A 20,214-nucleotide genomic window follows, 5' to 3' on the forward strand; every position below is an offset into this window, starting at 1 on the left:
CGTAACAAAAGCACATATTTGGCAATGAATTCTACGTGCTGTCAAGAATGAGTTTCTTAGCCATTGAAAAAGCGATTCCGCAAGTCTCAGGGTTCTAGGACGAAGAGAAAGCTGTTTTTCGAACCAAGTCATTTTGCACAAACAGCGTGCACTTGACAATAATTATTTTACATGTTTATAATGAGATATGATATAACAAAACATTTTTAGACCGACATTTGATATTTTTCACATAAATATTATAGTTATTTCAAAAAAATAAATCTTCATATTTATAATCATAATTTCATAAAAACTGCTAAAAGTGAATGAAAATTGGTTAGAAAGTCATAATTCATCAAAAACGAATCACCAGCACATAATTGGCAATGCATTCTACGTGCTGTCAAGAATGACTTTCTTAGCCGTTGAAAAAGCGATTCCGCAAGTCTCAGGCTTCTAAGACGAAGAAATAAACTGTTTTTCGAACCAAGTCATTTTGCAAAAAAAGCATACACTTGCCCATGATTATTTTACATGTTTATGGTGAGATATGATATAACAAAACATTTTCAGACCGAAATATGATATTTTTCACATAAATATCATGGTTATTTCAAATATATTGATTCTCATATTCACAAGCATAGTTTTATAAAAAAGTGTTGAAAAATGCAAAAAGTGAATGAAAATGGGTTAGAAAGTCATAATTCATCAAAAATGAAACAAAAGCACATATTTGGCAATGCATTCTACGTGCTGTCAAGAATTAGTTTCTTGGCCGTTAAAAAAGCGATTCCGCAAGTCTCAGGCTTCTAGGACGAAGAGAAAGCTGTTTTTTTAACCAAGTAATTTTGCACAAACAGCATGCACTTGCCCATGATTTTTTTACATTTTTATGGTAAGATATGATATTAGAAACATATTCTGACCGAAATATGAAATTTTACACATAAAGATTATAGTTATTTCAAATATATTGATTTTCATATTCACAATCATAGTTTTATAAAAAAGTGTTGAAAACTGCAACAAGTGAATGAAAATTGGTTAGAACGTCATAATTCATCGAAAACAAAACAACAGCACAAATTTGAAAAAGCATTCTACGTGCTGTCAAGAATGACTTTCTTAGCCGTTAAAAAAGCGATTCCGCAAGTCTCAGGCTTCTAGGACGAAGAGAAAGCTGTTTTTCGAACCAAGTCATTTTGCACAAACAGCATGCATCACTTTCCCATGATTATTTTACATTTTTATAGTAAGTTATGATAAAACCAAAACATTTTCTGACCGAGATATGATATTTTTCACATAAATATTATGGTTATTTCAAATATATTGATTTTCATATTCATAAATATAATTTTATAAAAAAGTGTTAAAAAACTGCAAAAAGTGAATGAAAATTGGTTAGAAAGTCATAATTCATCAAAAACGAAACAAAAGTACATATTTGCCAATGCATTCTACGTGCTGTCAAGAATTAGTTTCTTGGCCATTGAAAAAGCGATTCCGCAAGTCTCAAGCTTCTAGGACGAAGAGAAAGCTGTTTTTTGAACCAAGTCATTTTGCACAAACAGCATACACTTGCCCATAATTATTTTACATGTTTATGGTAAGAGATGATATAACAAAACATTTTCAGACCGAAATTTTCAGACCGAAATTATTTTCATACATGCACTTGACAATAATTATTTTACATGTTTATGATGAGATATAATATAACAAAACATTTTCTGACCGACATATGATATTTTTCACATAAATAATAATTTTAAAAAAATAAATCTTCATATTTATAATCAATATGAAAATCAATATATTTGAAATAACCATGATATTTATGTGAAAAATATCATATTTCGGTCTGAAAATGTTTTGTTATATCATCTCTTACCATAAACATGTAAAATAATTATGGGCAAGTGTATGCTGTTTGTGCAAAATGACTTGGTTCGAAAAACAGCTTTCTTTTCGTCCTAGAACACTGAGACTTGCGGAATCGCTTTTTCAACGGCTAAGAAAGTCATTCTTGACAGCACGTAGAATGCATTGCCAATTATGTGCTGGTGATTCGTTTTTGATGAATTATGACTTTCTAACCAATTTTCATTCACTTTTAGCAGTTTTTATGAAATTATGATTATAAATATGAAGATTTATTTTTTTGAAATAACTATGATTTATTTGAAAAATATCATATGTCGGTCAGAAAATGTTTTGTTATATTATATCTCATCATAAACATGTAAAATAATTATTGTCAAGTGCATGTATGAAAATAATTTCGGTCTGAAAATTTCGGTCTGAAAATGTTTTGTTATATCATCTCTTACCATAAACATGTAAAATAATTATGGGCAAGTGTATGCTGTTTGTGCAAAATGACTTGGTTCGAAAAACAGCTTTCTTTTCGTCCTAGAACACTGAGACTTGCGGAATCGCTTTTTCAACGGCTAAGAAAGTCATTCTTGACAGCACGTAGAATGCATTGCCAATTATGTGCTGGTGATTCGTTTTTGATGAATTATGACTTTCTAACCAATTTTCATTCACTTTTAGCAGTTTTTATGAAATTATGATTATAAATATGAAGATTTATTTTTTTAAAATAACTATTATTTATGTGAAAAATATCATATGTCGGTCAGAAAATGTTTTGTTATATCATATCTCACCATAAACATGTAAAATAATCATGGGCAAGTGTATGCTTTTTTTGCAAAATGACTTGGTTCGAAAAACAGTTTATTTCTTCGTCTTAGAAGCCTGAGACTTGCGGAATCGCTTTTTCAACGGCTAAGAAAGTCATTCTTGACAGCACGTAGAATGCATTGCCAATAATATGCTGGTGATTCGTTTTTGATGAATTATGACTTTCTAACCAATTTTCATTCACTTTTAGCAGTTTTTATGAAATTATGATTATAAATATGAAGATTTATTTTTTTTAAATAACTATAATATTTATGTGAAAAATATCAAATGTAGGTCTAAAAATGTTTTGTTATATCATATCTCATTATAAACATGTAAAATAATTATTGTCAAGTGCACGCTGTTTGTGCAAAATGACTTGGTTCGAAAAACAGCTTTCTCTTCGTCCTAGAACCCTGAGACTTGCGGAATCGCTTTTTCAATGGCTAAGAAACTCATTCTTGACAGCACGTAGAATTCATTGCCAAATATGTGCTTTTGTTACGTTTTTGATGAATTATGACTTTCTAACCCATTTTCATTCACTTTTTGCAGTTTTCAACACTTTTTTATAAAACTATGCTTGTGAATATGAAAATCAATATATTTGAAATAACTATAATCTTTATGTGTAAAATTTCATATTTCGGTCAGAATATGTTTCTAATATCATAAACATGTAAAAAAAAATCTTTGGCAAGTGCATGCTGTTTGTGCAAAATGACTTGGTTCGAAAAACAGCTTTCTTTTCGTCCTAGAACACTGAGACTTGCGGAATCGCTTTGTCAACGGCTAAGAAAGTCATTCTTGACAGCACGTAGAATGCTTTTTCAAATTTGTGCTGTTGTTTTGTTTTCGATGAATTATGACGTTCTAACCAATTTTCATTCACTTGTTGCAGTTTTCAACACTTTTTTATAAAACTATGATTGTGAATATGAAAATCAATATATTTGAAATAACTATAATCTTTATATGTAAAATTTCATATTTCGGTCAGAATATGTTTCTAATATCATATCTTACCATAAAAATGTAAAATAATCATGGGCAAGTACATGCTGTTTGTGCAAAATGACTTGGTTAAAAAAACAGCTTTCTCTTCGTCCTAAAACCCTGAGACTTGCGGAATCGCTTTTTTAACGGCCAAGAAACTAATTCTTGACAGCACGTAGAATGCATTGCCAAATATGTGCTTTTGTTTCATTTTTGATGAATTATGACTTTCTAACCCATTTTCATTCACTTTTTGCATTTTTCAACACTTTTTTATAAAACTATGCTTGTGAATATGAAAATCAATATATTTGAAATAACCATGATATTTATGTGAAAAATATCATATTTCGGTCTGAAAATGTTTTGTTATATCATATCTCACCATAAACATGTAAAATAATCATGGGCAAGTGTATGCTTTTTTTGCAAAATGACTTGGTTCGAAAAACAGTTTATTTCTTCGTCTTAGAAGCCTGAGACTTGCGGAATCGCTTTTTCAACGGCTAAGAAAGTCATTCTTGACAGCACGTAGAATGCATTGCCAATTATATGCTGGTGATTCGTTTTTGATGAATTATGACTTTCTAACCAATTTTCATTCACTTTTAGCAGTTTTTATGAAATTATGATTATAAATATGAAGATTTATTTTTTTTAAATAACTATAATATTTATGTGAAAAATATCAAATGTAGGTCTAAAAATGTTTTGTTATATCATATCTCATTATAAACATGTAAAATAATTATTGTCAAGTGCACGCTGTTTGTGCAAAATGACTTGGTTCGAAAAACAGCTTTCTCTTCGTCCTAGAACCCTGAGACTTGCGGAATCGCTTTTTCAATGGCTAAGAAACTCATTCTTGACAGCACGTAGAATTCATTGCCAAATATGTGCTTTTGTTACGTTTTTGATGAATTATGACTTTCTAACCCATTTTCATTCACTTTTTGCAGTTTTCAACACTTTTTTATAAAACTATGCTTGTGAATATGAAAATCAATATATTTGAAATAACCATGATATTTATATGAAAAATATCATATTTCGGTCTGAAAATGTTTTGTTATATCATCTCTTACCATAAACATGTAAAATAATTATGGGCAAGTGTATGCTGTTTGTGCAAAATGACTTGGTTCGAAAAACAGCTTTCTTTTCGTCCTAGAACACTGAGACTTGCGGAATCGCTTTTTCAACGGCTAAGAAAGTCATTCTTGACAGCACGTAGAATGCATTGCCAATTATATGCTGGTGATTCGTTTTTGATGAATTATGACTTTCTAACCAATTTTCATTCACTTTTAGCAGTTTTTATGAAATTATGATTATAAATATGAAGATTTATTTTTTTTAAATAACTATAATATTTATGTGAAAAATATCAAATGTAGGTCTAAAAATGTTTTGTTATATCATATCTCATTATAAACATGTAAAATAATTATTGTCAAGTGCACGCTGTTTGTGCAAAATGACTTGGTTCGAAAAACAGCTTTCTCTTCGTCCTAGAACCCTGAGACTTGCGGAATCGCTTTTTCAATGGCTAAGAAACTCATTCTTGACAGCACGTAGAATTCATTGCCAAATATGTGCTTTTGTTACGTTTTTGATGAATTATGACTTTCTAACCCATTTTCATTCACTTTTTGCAGTTTTCAACACTTTTTTATAAAACTATGCTTGTGAATATGAAAATCAATATATTTGAAATAACCATGATATTTATGTGAAAAATATCATATTTCGGTCTGAAAATGTTTTGTTATATCATCTCTTACCATAAACATGTAAAATAATTATGGGCAAGTGTATGCTGTTTGTGCAAAATGACTTGGTTCGAAAAACAGCTTTCTTTTCGTCCTAGAACACTGAGACTTGCGGAATCGCTTTTTCAACGGCTAAGAAAGTCATTCTTGACAGCACGTAGAATGCATTGCCAATTATGTGCTGGTGATTCGTTTTTGATGAATTATGACTTTCTAACCAATTTTCATTCACTTTTAGCAGTTTTTATGAAATTATGATTATAAATATGAAGATTTATTTTTTTGAAATAACTATGATTTATTTGAAAAATATCATATGTCGGTCAGAAAATGTTTTGTTATATTATATCTCATCATAAACATGTAAAATAATTATTGTCAAGTGCATGTATGAAAATAATTTCGGTCTGAAAATTTCGGTCTGAAAATGTTTTGTTATATCATCTCTTACCATAAACATGTAAAATAATTATGGGCAAGTGTATGCTGTTTGTGCAAAATGACTTGGTTCGAAAAACAGCTTTCTTTTCGTCCTAGAACACTGAGACTTGCGGAATCGCTTTTTCAACGGCTAAGAAAGTCATTCTTGACAGCACGTAGAATGCATTGCCAATTATGTGCTGGTGATTCGTTTTTGATGAATTATGACTTTCTAACCAATTTTCATTCACTTTTAGCAGTTTTTATGAAATTATGATTATAAATATGAAGATTTATTTTTTTAAAATAACTATTATTTATGTGAAAAATATCATATGTCGGTCAGAAAATGTTTTGTTATATTATATCTCATCATAAACATGTAAAATAATTATTGTCAAGTGCATGTATGAAAATAATTTCGGTCTGAAAATTTCGGTCTGAAAATGTTTTGTTATATCATCTCTTACCATAAACATGTAAAATAATTATGGGCAAGTGTATGCTGTTTGTGCAAAATGACTTGGTTCAAAAAACAGCTTTCTCTTCGTCCTAGAAGCTTGAGACTTGCGGAATCGCTTTTTCAATGGCCAAGAAACTAATTCTTGACAGCACGTAGAATGCATTGGCAAATATGTACTTTTGTTTCGTTTTTGATGAATTATGACTTTCTAACCAATTTTCATTCACTTTTTGCAGTTTTTTAACACTTTTTTATAAAATTATATTTATGAATATGAAAATCAATATATTTGAAATAACCATAATATTTATGTGAAAAATATCATATCTCGGTCAGAAAATGTTTTGGTTTTATCATAACTTACTATAAAAATGTAAAATAATCATGGGAAAGTGATGCATGCTGTTTGTGCAAAATGACTTGGTTCGAAAAACAGCTTTCTCTTCGTCCTAGAAGCCTGAGACTTGCGGAATCGCTTTTTTAACGGCTAAGAAAGTCATTCTTGACAGCACGTAGAATGCTTTTTCAAATTTGTGCTGTTGTTTTGTTTTCGATGAATTATGACGTTCTAACCAATTTTCATTCACTTGTTGCAGTTTTCAACACTTTTTTATAAAACTATGATTGTGAATATGAAAATCAATATATTTGAAATAACTATAATCTTTATGTGTAAAATTTCATATTTCGGTCAGAATATGTTTCTAATATCATATCTTACCATAAAAATGTAAAAAAATCATGGGCAAGTGCATGCTGTTTGTGCAAAATTACTTGGTTAAAAAAACAGCTTTCTCTTCGTCCTAGAAGCCTGAGACTTGCGGAATCGCTTTTTTAACGGCCAAGAAACTAATTCTTGACAGCACGTAGAATGCATTGCCAAATATGTGCTTTTGTTTCATTTTTGATGAATTATGACTTTCTAACCCATTTTCATTCACTTTTTGCATTTTTCAACACTTTTTTATAAAACTATGCTTGTGAATATGAGAATCAATATATTTGAAATAACCATGATATTTATGTGAAAAATATCATATTTCGGTCTGAAAATGTTTTGTTATATCATATCTCACCATAAACATGTAAAATAATCATGGGCAAGTGTATGCTTTTTTTGCAAAATGACTTGGTTCGAAAAACAGTTTATTTCTTCGTCTTAGAAGCCTGAGACTTGCGGAATCGCTTTTTCAACGGCTAAGAAAGTCATTCTTGACAGCACGTAGAATGCATTGCCAATTATGTGCTGGTGATTCGTTTTTGATGAATTATGACTTTCTAACCAATTTTCATTCACTTTTAGCAGTTTTTATGAAATTATGATTATAAATATGAAGATTTATTTTTTTGAAATAACTATAATATTTATGTGAAAAATATCAAATGTCGGTCTAAAAATGTTTTGTTATATCATATCTCATTATAAACATGTAAAATAATTATTGTCAAGTGCACGCTGTTTGTGCAAAATGACTTGGTTCGAAAAACAGCTTTCTCTTCGTCCTAGAACCCTGAGACTTGCGGAATCGCTTTTTCAATGGCTAAGAAACTCATTCTTGACAGCACGTAGAATTCATTGCCAAATATGTGCTTTTGTTACGTTTTTGATGAATTATGACTTTCTAACCCATTTTCATTCACTTTTTGCAGTTTTTAACACTTTTTTATAAAACTATGCTTGTGAATATAAAAATCAATATATTTGAAATAACCATGATATTTATGTGAAAAATATCATATTTCGGTCTGAAAATGTTTTGTTATATCATATCTCACCATAAACATGTAAAATAATCATGGGCAAGTGTATGCTTTTTTTGCAAAATGACTTGGTTCGAAAAACAGTTTATTTCTTCGTCTTAGAAGCCTGAGACTTGCGGAATCGCTTTTTCAACGGCTAAGAAAGTCATTCTTGACAGCACGTAGAATGCATTGCCAATTATGTGCTGGTGATTCGTTTTTGATGAATTATGACTTTCTAACCAATTTTCATTCACTTTTAGCAGTTTTTATGAAATTATGATTATAAATATGAAGATTTATTTTTTTGAAATAACTATAATATTTATGTGAAAAATATCAAATGTCGGTCTAAAAATGTTTTGTTATATCATATCTCATTATAAACATGTAAAATAATTATTGTCAAGTGCACGCTGTTTGTGCAAAATGACTTGGTTCGAAAAACAGCGGTTTTTTCTTCGTCCTAGAACCCTGAGACTTGCGGAATCGCTTTTTCAATGGCTAAGAAACTCATTCTTGACAGCACGTAGAATTCATTGCCAAATATGTGCTTTTGTTACGTTGTTGATGAATTATGACTTTCTAACCCATTTTCATTCACTTTTTGCAGTTTTTAACACTTTTTTATAAAACTATGCTTGTGAATATGAAAATCAATATATTTGAAATAACCATGATATTTATGTGAAAAATATCATATTTCGGTCTGAAAATGTTTTGTTATATCATATCTCACCATAAACATGTAAAATAATCATGGGCAAGTGTATGCTTTTTTTGCAAAATGACTTGGTTCGAAAAACAGCTTTCTCTTCGTCCTAGAACCCTGAGACTTGCGGAATCGCTTTTTCAATGGCTAAGAAACTCATTCTTGACAGCACGTAGAATTCATTGCCAAATATGTGCTTTTGTTACGTTTTTGATGAATTATGACTTTCTAACCCATTTTCATTCACTTTTTGCAGTTTTTAACACTTTTTTATAAAACTATGCTTGTGAATATGAAAATCAATATATTTGAAATAACCATGATATTTATGTGAAAAATATCATATTTCGGTCTGAAAATGTTTTATCATCTCTTACCATAAACATGTAAAATAATTATGGGCAAGTGTATGCTGTTTGTGCAAAATGACTTGGTTCGAAAAACAGCTTTCTTTTCGTCCTAGAACACTGAGACTTGCGGAATCGCTTTTTCAATGGCTAAGAAACTCATTCTTGACAGCACGTAGAATTCATTGCCAAATATGTGCTTTTGTTACGTTTTTGATGAATTATGACTTTCTAACCCATTTTCATTCACTTTTAGCAGTTTTTATGAAATTATGATTATAAATATGAAGATTTATTTTTTTGAAATAACTATAATATTTATGTGAAAAATATCAAATGTCGGTCTAAAAATGTTTTGTTATATCATATCTCATTATAAACATGTAAAATAATTATTGTCAAGTGCACGCTGTTTGTGCAAAATGACTTGGTTCGAAAAACAGCGGTTTTTTCTTCGTCCTAGAACCCTGAGACTTGCGGAATCGCTTTTTCAATGGCTAAGAAACTCATTCTTGACAGCACGTAGAATTCATTGCCAAATATGTGCTTTTGTTACGTTTTTGATGAATTATGACTTTCTAACCCATTTTCATTCACTTTTTGCAGTTTTTAACACTTTTTTATAAAACTATGCTTGTGAATATGAAAATCAATATATTTGAAATAACTATAATATTTATGTGAAAAATATCAAATGTCGGTCTAAAAATGTTTTGTTATATCATATCTCACCATAAACATGTAAAATAATCATGGGCAAGTGTATGCTTTTTTTGCAAAATGACTTGGTTCGAAAAACAGCTTTCTCTTCGTCCTAGAACCCTGAGACTTGCGGAATCGCTTTTTCAATGGCTAAGAAACTCATTCTTGACAGCACGTAGAATTCATTGCCAAATATGTGCTTTTGTTACGTTTTTGATGAATTATGACTTTCTAACCCATTTTCATTCACTTTTTGCAGTTTTTAACACTTTTTTATAAAACTATGCTTGTGAATATGAAAATCAATATATTTGAAATAACCATGATATTTATGTGAAAAATATCATATTTCGGTCTGAAAATGTTTTGTTATATCATCTCTTACCATCTTCTTCTTCTTCTTCTTTCGGCTGCTCCCATTAGGGGTCGCCACAGCGGATCATCCGTCTCCATACCACCCTGTCCTCTATATCTGCCTCTTTTACACCAACTACCTGCATGTCTTCCCTCACCACATCCATGAACCTCCTCCTTGGCCTTCCTCTTTTCCTCCTACCTGGTGGCTCCATCTTCAGCATTTTTCTACCAATATAATTCATGTCCCTTCTCTGCACATGTCCAAACCATCTCAATCTCGCCTCCCTCACCTTGTCACCAAAACATCCTACATGTGCTGTCCCTCTAATAAACTCATTTCTAATCTTGTCCATCCTCGTCACTCCCAACGAAAACCTCAACATCTTCAGCTCTGCTACCTCCAGCTCCACCTCCTGTCTTTTACTCAATGCCACTGTCTCTAATCCATACAACATCGCAGGTCTCACCACAGTCCTATAAACTTTCCCTTTCATTCTTGCAGATACTCTTCTATCACAAATCACTCCTGTCACTCTTCTCCACCCACTCCACCCTGCCTGCACTCTTTTCTTTACTTCCCTAACACACTCTCCATTACTTTGCACTGTTGACCCCAGGTACCTGAACTCCTCCACCTTCTCCACCTCTTCTCCCTGCAACCGCATCACTCCACTGCCCTCCCTCTCATTCACACACATGTACTCTGTCTTACTCCTACTGACTTTCATTCCCCTTCTCTCCAGCGCATATCTCCACCTCTCCAGGCTCTTCTCAACCTGCTCTCTACTCTCACCACAAATCACAATATCATCTGCAAACATCATAGTCCAGGGAGACTCCTGTCTGACCTCGTCCGTCAACCTGTCCATCACCACTGCAAACAGGAAAGGGCTCAGGGCCGATCCTTGATGCAGTCCAACCTTCACCCTGAACCAGTCTGTCGTACCTACTGCACACTTTACTGCCGTCACACTGTCCTCATACATGTCCTGCACCACCCTCACATACTTCTCTGACACACCTGACTTCCTCATACAATACCACAACTCCTCTCTCGGCACCCTGTCGTACGCTTTCTCTAAATCCACAAACACACAATGCAGCTCCTTCTGTCCTTCTCTATACTTCTCCATCAACATCCTTAAAGCAAATAAGGCATCTGTGGTGCTCTTCCTCGGCATGAAACCATACTGTTGCTCACAGATGGTCACCTCTTCTCTCAACCTGGCTTCCACTACTCTTTCCCATAACTTCATGGTGTGACTGATCAACTTAATTCCCCTGTAGTTACTGCAGGTCTGCACATCTCCCTTATGCTTAAAGATCGGTACCAGCACACTCCTTCTCCATTCCTCAGGCATCCTCTCCCCTTCCAGAATCCTGTTAAACAATCTGGTTAAAAACACCACTGCCATCTCTCCTAAACATCTCCACGCTTCTACCGGTATGTCATCTGGTCCAACCGACTTTCCATTCTTCATCCTCTTAATCGCTGCTCTCACTTCCTCCTTACTAATCCTATCTACATCCTGCTTCACTAACTCCACATCCTCCAACCTTCTCTCTCTCTGATTTTCCTCATTCATCAGCTGCTCAAAATACTCCCTCCATCTTCTCAACACACTCTCCTCACTAGTCAACACATTTCCCTCTCCATCCTTTATTGCTCTAACTTGCAGTACATCCTTCCCAGCTCGGTCCCTCTGCTTGGCCAATCGGTATAAATCCTTTTCTCCTTCCTTAGTGTCCAACCTCTTATACAGTTCCTCATATGCCTTTTCCTTGGCTTTCGCCACATCCCTTTTAACCTGCTGCCGCATCTCCTTGTACTCCTGCCTACTTTTCTCATCACTCTGTCGATCCCACTTCTGTTTTGCCAACCTCTTCCCCCTAATGCTCTCCTGCACTTCCTCATTCCACCACCACGTCTCCTTGTCTTGCTTTCTATTTCCAGATGTCACACCAAGTACTTTTCTAGCTGCCTCCCTCATCACTCCTGCAGTAGTTGCCCAATCATCCGGCACCTCTTCACCACCACCGAGCCCCTGTCTGACCTCTTCCCTGAACCTCACACTACACTCTTCCTCCTTCAGTTTCCACCATCTTATTCTTCTTTCAAACCTTACTTTCCTCCTCTTCTTCTTCGCCTCCAAAACCATCCTACAGACCACCATCCGATGCTGTCTAGCTACACTGTCCCCCGCCAACACCTTACAGTCTCCAATCTCCTTCAGGTTGCATCTCCTACACAGAAGATAATCCACCTGTGTGCACCTTCCTCCACTCTTATACGTCACCCTATGATCCTCCTTCTTCTTAAAATACGTGTTCACCACTGCCATTTCCATCCTTTTAGCAAAATCTACCACCATCTGCCCTTCCACATTCCTCTCCTTAAAACCATACCTACCCATCACCTCCTCATCACCTCTGTTCCCTTCACCTACATGCCCATTAAAGTCTGCCCCAATCACCAATCGTTCTTTCCTAGGTACACCATCTACCACTTCATCTAATTCACTCCAGAATCTTTCTTTCTCCTCCATCTCACAGCCAACTTGTGGAGCATAGGCACTGATGACATTTATCATCATCCCTTCAACTTCCACCTTCACGATCATCACCCTATCAGAAACTCTCTTCACCTCCACTACACTCTTACTGTACGCTTCCTTCAGAATCACCCCTACACCATTTCTCTTCCCATCCACACCATGATAAAACAGTTTAAACCCACCTCCAATGTTCCTGGCCTTACTCCCTTTCCACTTGGTCTCCTGAACACACAACACATCTACCTTTCTCCTCTCCATCATATCAGCTATCTCTCTCCCTTTACCCGTCATAGTACCAACATTTAAAGTACCAACCCGAACCTCTACTCTCCTACACTGCTCCTTTTCCTGCCGTCTCTGTAGACGCCTTCCTCCTCTCCTTCTCCTCCTTCGGCCAACAGTAGCCCAATTTCCACCGGTACCCTGTCGGCTAACGATACCTGTGGCGGTCGTTGTTAACCCGGGCCTCGACCGATCCGGTATGAAATTCTCATTTGTGATCCGCATATTTGATTTGGCACATGTTTTACGCTGGATGCCCTTCCTAACGCAACCCTCCCCATTTACCCGGGCTTGGGACCGGCACTAAGAGTACACTGGCTTGTGCCCCCCTAATGGCTGAAAATTTCGGTCTGAAAATGTTTTGTTATATCATCTCTTACCATAAACATGTAAAATAATTATGGGCAAGTGTATGCTGTTTGTGCAAAATGACTTGGTTCGAAAAACAGCTTTCTTTTCGTCCTAGAACACTGAGACTTGCGGAATCGCTTTTTCAACGGCTAAGAAAGTCATTCTTGACAGCACGTAGAATGCATTGCCAATTATGTGCTGGTGATTCGTTTTTGATGAATTATGACTTTCTAACCAATTTTCATTCACTTTTAGCAGTTTTTATGAAATTATGATTATAAATATGAAGATTTATTTTTTTGAAATAACTATATTATTTATGTGAAAAATATCATATGTCGGTCAGAAAATGTTTTGTTATATTATATCTCATCATAAACATGTAAAATAATTATTGTCAAGTGCATGTATGAAAATAATTTCGGTCTGAAAATTTCGGTCTGAAAATGTTTTGTTATATCATCTCTTACCATAAACATGTAAAATAATTATGGGCAAGTGTATGCTGTTTGTGCAAAATGACTTGGTTCAAAAAACAGCTTTCTCTTCGTCCTAGAAGCTTGAGACTTGCGGAATCGCTTTTTCAATGGCCAAGAAACTAATTCTTGACAGCACGTAGAATGCATTGGCAAATATGTGCTTTTGTTTCGTTTTTGATGAATTATGACTTTCTTACCCATTTTCATTCACTTTTTGCAGTTTTTAACACTTTTTTATAAAACTATGATTGTGAATATGAAAATCAATATCTTTGAAATAACGATAATATTTATGTGAAAAATATCATATCTCGGTCAGAAAATGTTTTCTTATATCAAATCTCATCATAGACATGTACACAGATCATGGGCAAGTGCCTGCTGTTTGTGCAAAAACACTTGGTTCGAAAAACAGCTTTCTTTTCGTCCTAGAAGCCTGAGACTTGTGGAATCGCATTTTCAATGGCTAAGAAACTCATTCTTGACAGCCCGTAGAAGACTTTGCCAAATATGTGCTGTTGTTTCATTTTTAATTCAATATGACTTTCTAAAAATTATTTTTCGTTTATTGTTCACTATTTGCTATATTTAATGATTTTCAATTCTTCTTAATATCAAAATTCATCATTTTATGAAAAATGTTCTTATTTTTGTCAAAAAATGTTTTTTATTTTATTTTATAAAATATTTATTTATTACATTTATTCTTAAAATGCTTATTACTTTTTATTTTTATTTTTATGAAAACAGGCAAATTTTTGTCCATCCATAATTTGTCATCACACCTTTTTCGTTTACAGATTTGAACGTTTTTTAATGTAAATTTGCTTATGAATATAAAAATATTATTTATAATATTAAAATAAAAAATTCATAAAACAATACTTCATTCTCTTTTGGCACTTTTTTAAAGGTATTCCGAAATCATATGTTTTATATTTTCACAATTACTTATTTTTATAGTAAAGTTTACAATAAATTTTACAAACTTGATTTGTCTTGTAGTGTTATTGAAATATTTCAATTTTTCAACAGTTTTACATACAATTATTCCATTCTATATAAAAATTCATATTTTACCAATATTTATATGAAAATAGTCATATTTTTGCCAAACATGGATGCCATGAAAATATGCTTCTGTTTATTAAAATTTATATTTTACTAATTAATTGCATATTTATGTAAAACGTCATAATTTTGTCAAAAAATGGTTTGTCATGAAAATATTTTGTTTACGTATTACACTTTTTAATGGGTTTTGATGAAATTATGCTAATGAATATAAAATTCATATTTTCTAATTTTTATAAAAATTAAACTTTTTTATGAAATTTTGGATATGAATATAAAATGTAAAACTTAATAAAAACAATAAATTTTTTATAAAAGAAAGTCAGTTTTGTTTTAAATCATTGTCATATAAATTTTTGCAATGAATATTTGCACTTTCATTGGTTTTTAGTTGGATGATGCTTATGAATATGACGTCATAATTTCACAACAACGTAAATTTTGGCATTTTTTTATGTTTTTTATTTAAATGATGCTAATGAATATGAAAAGTCACTTTTCACAATTGATTTTTTTAAAACTTGTTTTGTCATATCACGTTTCTTTATTCAATTATTTCACTTCTTTTTAACAGTTTTTTTATTAAATTATTCTTTTGTATATAAAAATTCATATTTTACCAATTTATTTCAAATTAATATAAAAAAAAAACATTTTTCATAATAAATGTAAAAAAAAACTTGATTTGTCATATGTTTTTTTATTGAATTATTTTACTTTTTTTTTTTTCCTTTTTTTTTTTTTTTTTTACAGCTTTTCATTAATTTTTTCTTTTGGATATACAAATTCACATTTTACCAATTTATTTCATATTCATATGAAAAAATTCCTATTTTTGCCAAACATGGTTATCATGAAAGCTTTTTTGTTCACGTATTGTCCGTTCTTAAACGGTTTTCCATTAATTTTTGGTTTATTGCATGCAACAAACAAGTATATATACATATTGGAAAGAATGCCTGACCTAAAGCTGTTTCTTGTTTGGATAAGAAGACATACTAGCCGGAGATGTGTAAGCCCAGATAAAGACTCCCTGCATACCTTACGTACTAACAACGTAAATATTCTATAGACACTGAACAAACAAAGCAAATGTGTGTGAACCAGTGTGAGAAATGTGTGAGCGTTAAGTTTGTAATCTTGCATACCAGTGTAGATTTATTCATTGCTAGAGACTCAGCATTTTTGTTCATCGCTCTGGATAAGGGCGTCTGCTAAATGCTGCAAATGTAAATGTAAATGAGAACCATCTTAACACCAAAAATGACCACTTTAACTCGTTTATGATTTAGCATCACACACCAATAAAATAGGATGTTCTTTCCTGGGAACAGGAGCGGTGATATAAACTGCAAATGAAAAGATAAAGACAAAACGAAAACAATAGATTTAATTTCATTCCGTCCCTACATGCATATAATCCTTTATCATTACCACTCCAATCGAGGACTCCTACCATCATCATCAAACATGACAACATACAAAGTACAATTCCAACAATCAATACAAGAATCAATCCTAAAACAAAGTAGTGTTCAGCAATCGTGAATACATTCTGAATCTTCTCAAAAAACTTTGTCGGCAGTTTTTTAATCTTCTCCAAGACATCATGAGACAATTGTTACTCAGTGCTTGTTTAATATGTCTATAAGCAGTATTATCAGGTATACTGTCTGAACTCAGACCTTGTGCCTGAGCGGACATATCAAATAAGTGGCTCTACGTTTAAATCAGTTTCGAGCAATTACTAATCAGTTACCAATAAGTTTAAAAATACCAAATATTAAAAAGCCAGACCAAATAAAGAATCGTCCAGTCATGAGATGAGAAAGAGCAAATCACTTTATTGCAGTCATTATAACCCGGCCTTTCTTAACAGCTAGACTCCCCGAGCTGCTTACTCTTAACAGCAAGACTCCCCGAGTTCTCCTTACTACCCGTCAGTTATTATGGTCAAGTGCGAATTCACGAGGCAAATCTTGAATTTTTTATAACCCAACTTGACTTAAATTTGCATATTTTCCTCTAACTTCTCCTCCTTAATACTTTACATACACCAATAATTTTGTGAGTTTTTGCATATCCCACCTTTTGCTTACGTATTTTCTGGTAAGTTTATACCTTTTCTTGGTAAAATGCCACCCCTTTCCAGGAGGCATTATTCACTTCTATACATCTCTAATTTACATGTACTGTAAACATCTGATGGTGACCTTTCCTTTTTTTATAAATACCCTGATCATACAATTACCACAAAAAACCCAATCCTCCCCCGCAATTTTCACACCTTCTGGTTTTGTTTGCTTGTTTTCCTCCCTTGCAAAAATTCCCTTGTCTTTTCATATACCGCCTAATACCTTAATTCTCCCTTAGTAAAATAGATTTGATTTTCTGTATTCTTAGCTTTGTATTCATTTAATTAATTTTTCCAGTATTCATCTTAGTTTATGGTATTTTCAAAAAATGTTATCAGTGCAAAATACTCCGAATTTCTCTGACTACATTTTAACGAACGAGTTTCCTGTCTTTATCTTTTCCTAAATCAAATCTTGCTTATATCTTAACAAAAGCTTCCTTAGTGCTTCCTGTATGTTTGTGTGCCTTGGTAATTGAACATCTTATACAACTTGTTTTTCACGTTTCATTTAGACTTCATGTCTCAGGAATTTCCTTTTAACCCTTGACATCAGCTTTTCAATCAAAGGATGAGCAACACGGCTTACACTTTTTTTGAGAGCTTGTATACCACAGTGTCATAAAACAAGCCGTTTTATGGTTTTATGGTTATGGTTTTTAAGAAAGCTCACTCCTGAAAGCCCTTTTAGGACCGGGGTATAACACAAGCTATACCTTACACACACCACCCCGAAAGCCAGATAACCCCCGGCCTCTCTGGTTGAATTTACAGGGACCTTCAACCATAAAATAATTCACTCTCGGAACTCGGCCCTACTACGTCTGTTTGTGACCCACTTCACATGACACAAACTTACATCTTGTTTGTATCTTCTCCTATAAATAAAGCAAGTGTTTAACCCTACCTCAATAATAGTTACACTCTAAAAGGTTTAGGAATATACCTCTGTTTTAATGGTGCCTCTTCTTTTTTATTTCAAAGTTGATTTAAAATTATCTACTCTTTATTCTTATTATCATATATCCATAGGTACATAAGTTATACCTTGAATACTGGTCCAGTGTACATCTGCTTTAATGCTGTTTTTTTCTTTTAATGCTTGATGACAAAGTTGACATGAAAATATTTTCTCTTTATTTTTCTAACTAGGGTGCATCTTATATACCTGAATATAACATTGCATTAACAAAGTTATACCTTAATGTGGCCGTTGCAATGATACGCAGAAAACCAACAAATTCCACTTGGGTTCTTTTATTCTAATTAACAATATATAAATATCCTGCTTGTTAATTTTTTATGTGGAAGAAGATAAATGAGGAGTTAAATGAAACTAAATTACAGGACAAATATTTTTTTTTAAACACAAAAAATATATCATAAAAATAAAATAAAGTACTACCTGATATACAGAATCAGTTTTTTTATGGTGTGCAATATATAAAACAATAAACCAATATTTATCCAGTAAAAAAAATACGGCAGTGGCAATTTTTCCAAACGTAGCCTTCAGTGCTACTTATGCTCCGATAGGCCGAACCCTAGAAAACCAGTACAAGTAAGGCCTATATCCCTATTAACTCCCCGATTTCCACTCTCAGGTGCACGCACATGCGATGACGTGACCAAGCATCTCTTAAAGAGCCCCTGTGTTCATTCTTACCAGGCAGGCATAATCTGTAGCACATAGAAATGAACGCACTTTAAACTACCACCCGGTTACATTCTCCCCTGCACCCAAGTAAGCGCCCTCGATTACTCCTTCAGGACCAGGTTCTTCTCAACCTCCTGTACTGCTTCACGGAATACAGTAGAACTCGTTGATTGAGTTACAGCAGCGGTGTCCAAAACAGACTTGGGCTCATGGTACATATTTGAGTTCTGACCTGCATTTGGTCTCTTGCTCCTACGTGGTGCAGCCACAGGACCCTTTGTCTCACTCGTGGTGTCAAACGTTTCCTCTATTTCGGAGGTCCTAGCAAAATCAGACAAACTTCAACTGGCATGGTCAGCATTAGCCACCAACTCAACACCTTGAGGGCAGACAGACTGAATACCTAGTCCCAGCACTGCGTTACCATTACTCATCTCCATCAAAACCATGTCTTCATCTGAATCTTCTGACTCCCCTTCTTTGGAGAGGTCAGACTTAACTTCTGGAGCCTTGAATCTTTTTCTGGGTGCCAGCACAGGAAGATTTACGCACATCCTTACATCAACTCTGTTTACCCTCTTTGTTGGCCCTCCCTCCAGAGGCTCTACCGTATAAGTATTTCCAAGAATGTCTATTACTCGAAAGACTGTTGGTCCCCAAGCATCCTGAATTTTGTTGCGACCTAATGGCCTGTTTCTTAAGTACACCAGTGAACCTACTTCAATTCTTGGACAATAAATTCTGTCTTTCTGCAATTCAATACGCTCAGCAGCTTTCTGTTCAGAATATTCCCTTGCCCTAGCATGCGCATCACTCAGAGGTTTTTGATGGACTGCTAACCAGTCATGTTTTTTGTCAAATGTCTGCTCTCGCCCCAACAGCGCATCCACTGGCTAATGAAGGTTAACACCAAACAATAGATAATGTGGGGAGTAGCCTGTTGTTGCATGCGGTGTTGCATTGTAGGCGTAAACTAATTCTGGCAGATATTCTGGCCAACGGCGCTTCTTTTCCAGTGGCAAAGTGCGCAACAAATCATGCAGCGTCCTGTTGAACCGCTCTCACATTGAGTGTTACCTGTGGGATGGTAAGGTGTGGTGCGGCTCTTCTTCACACCATAAAGCTTACAGAGTTCAGTTACAACTTCGCTTTCGAAGTTACGTCCCTGGTCTGAATGCAGGCGCTCTGGGACCCCGTACTTCATAAACCATTCCCTAAGCAATACCTTAGCTGTAGTGTCTGCCTTTTGGTCACAAGTAGGAAAGGCCTGGGTAAATTTTGTAAAGACATCTGTGACGACAAGTACATTCTCACGTCCATCTAATGCTGGTTCAATCACAGTGAAGTCTACAGCAACTACTTCCAGTGGCCTAGAAGCCAAGAATGATTTAATCGGTGGATGGACCTTTGGTTGCGGCATTTTAGTTAACACACAACGCTGACAATTTTAACCCACTGGGCAACATCATTGTGCATACCCACGTGAAAGCATCT

At 34.0% G+C, this 20,214-nt stretch overlaps 1 protein-coding gene across 2 annotated transcripts in view; it reads right to left on the minus strand.

Moving 5' to 3' along the window:
• The window catches only part of LOC310732306 (uncharacterized protein), a 1,052,581-nt gene that overhangs the window by 845,947 nt on the left and 186,420 nt on the right, over positions 1-20,214 (minus strand). The window lies entirely within an intron of this gene.

Source organism: Silurus aristotelis, assembly GCF_946808225.1.
Source record: "Silurus aristotelis genome assembly, chromosome: 10".
Lineage (NCBI taxonomy): Eukaryota > Metazoa > Chordata > Actinopteri > Siluriformes > Siluridae > Silurus > Silurus aristotelis.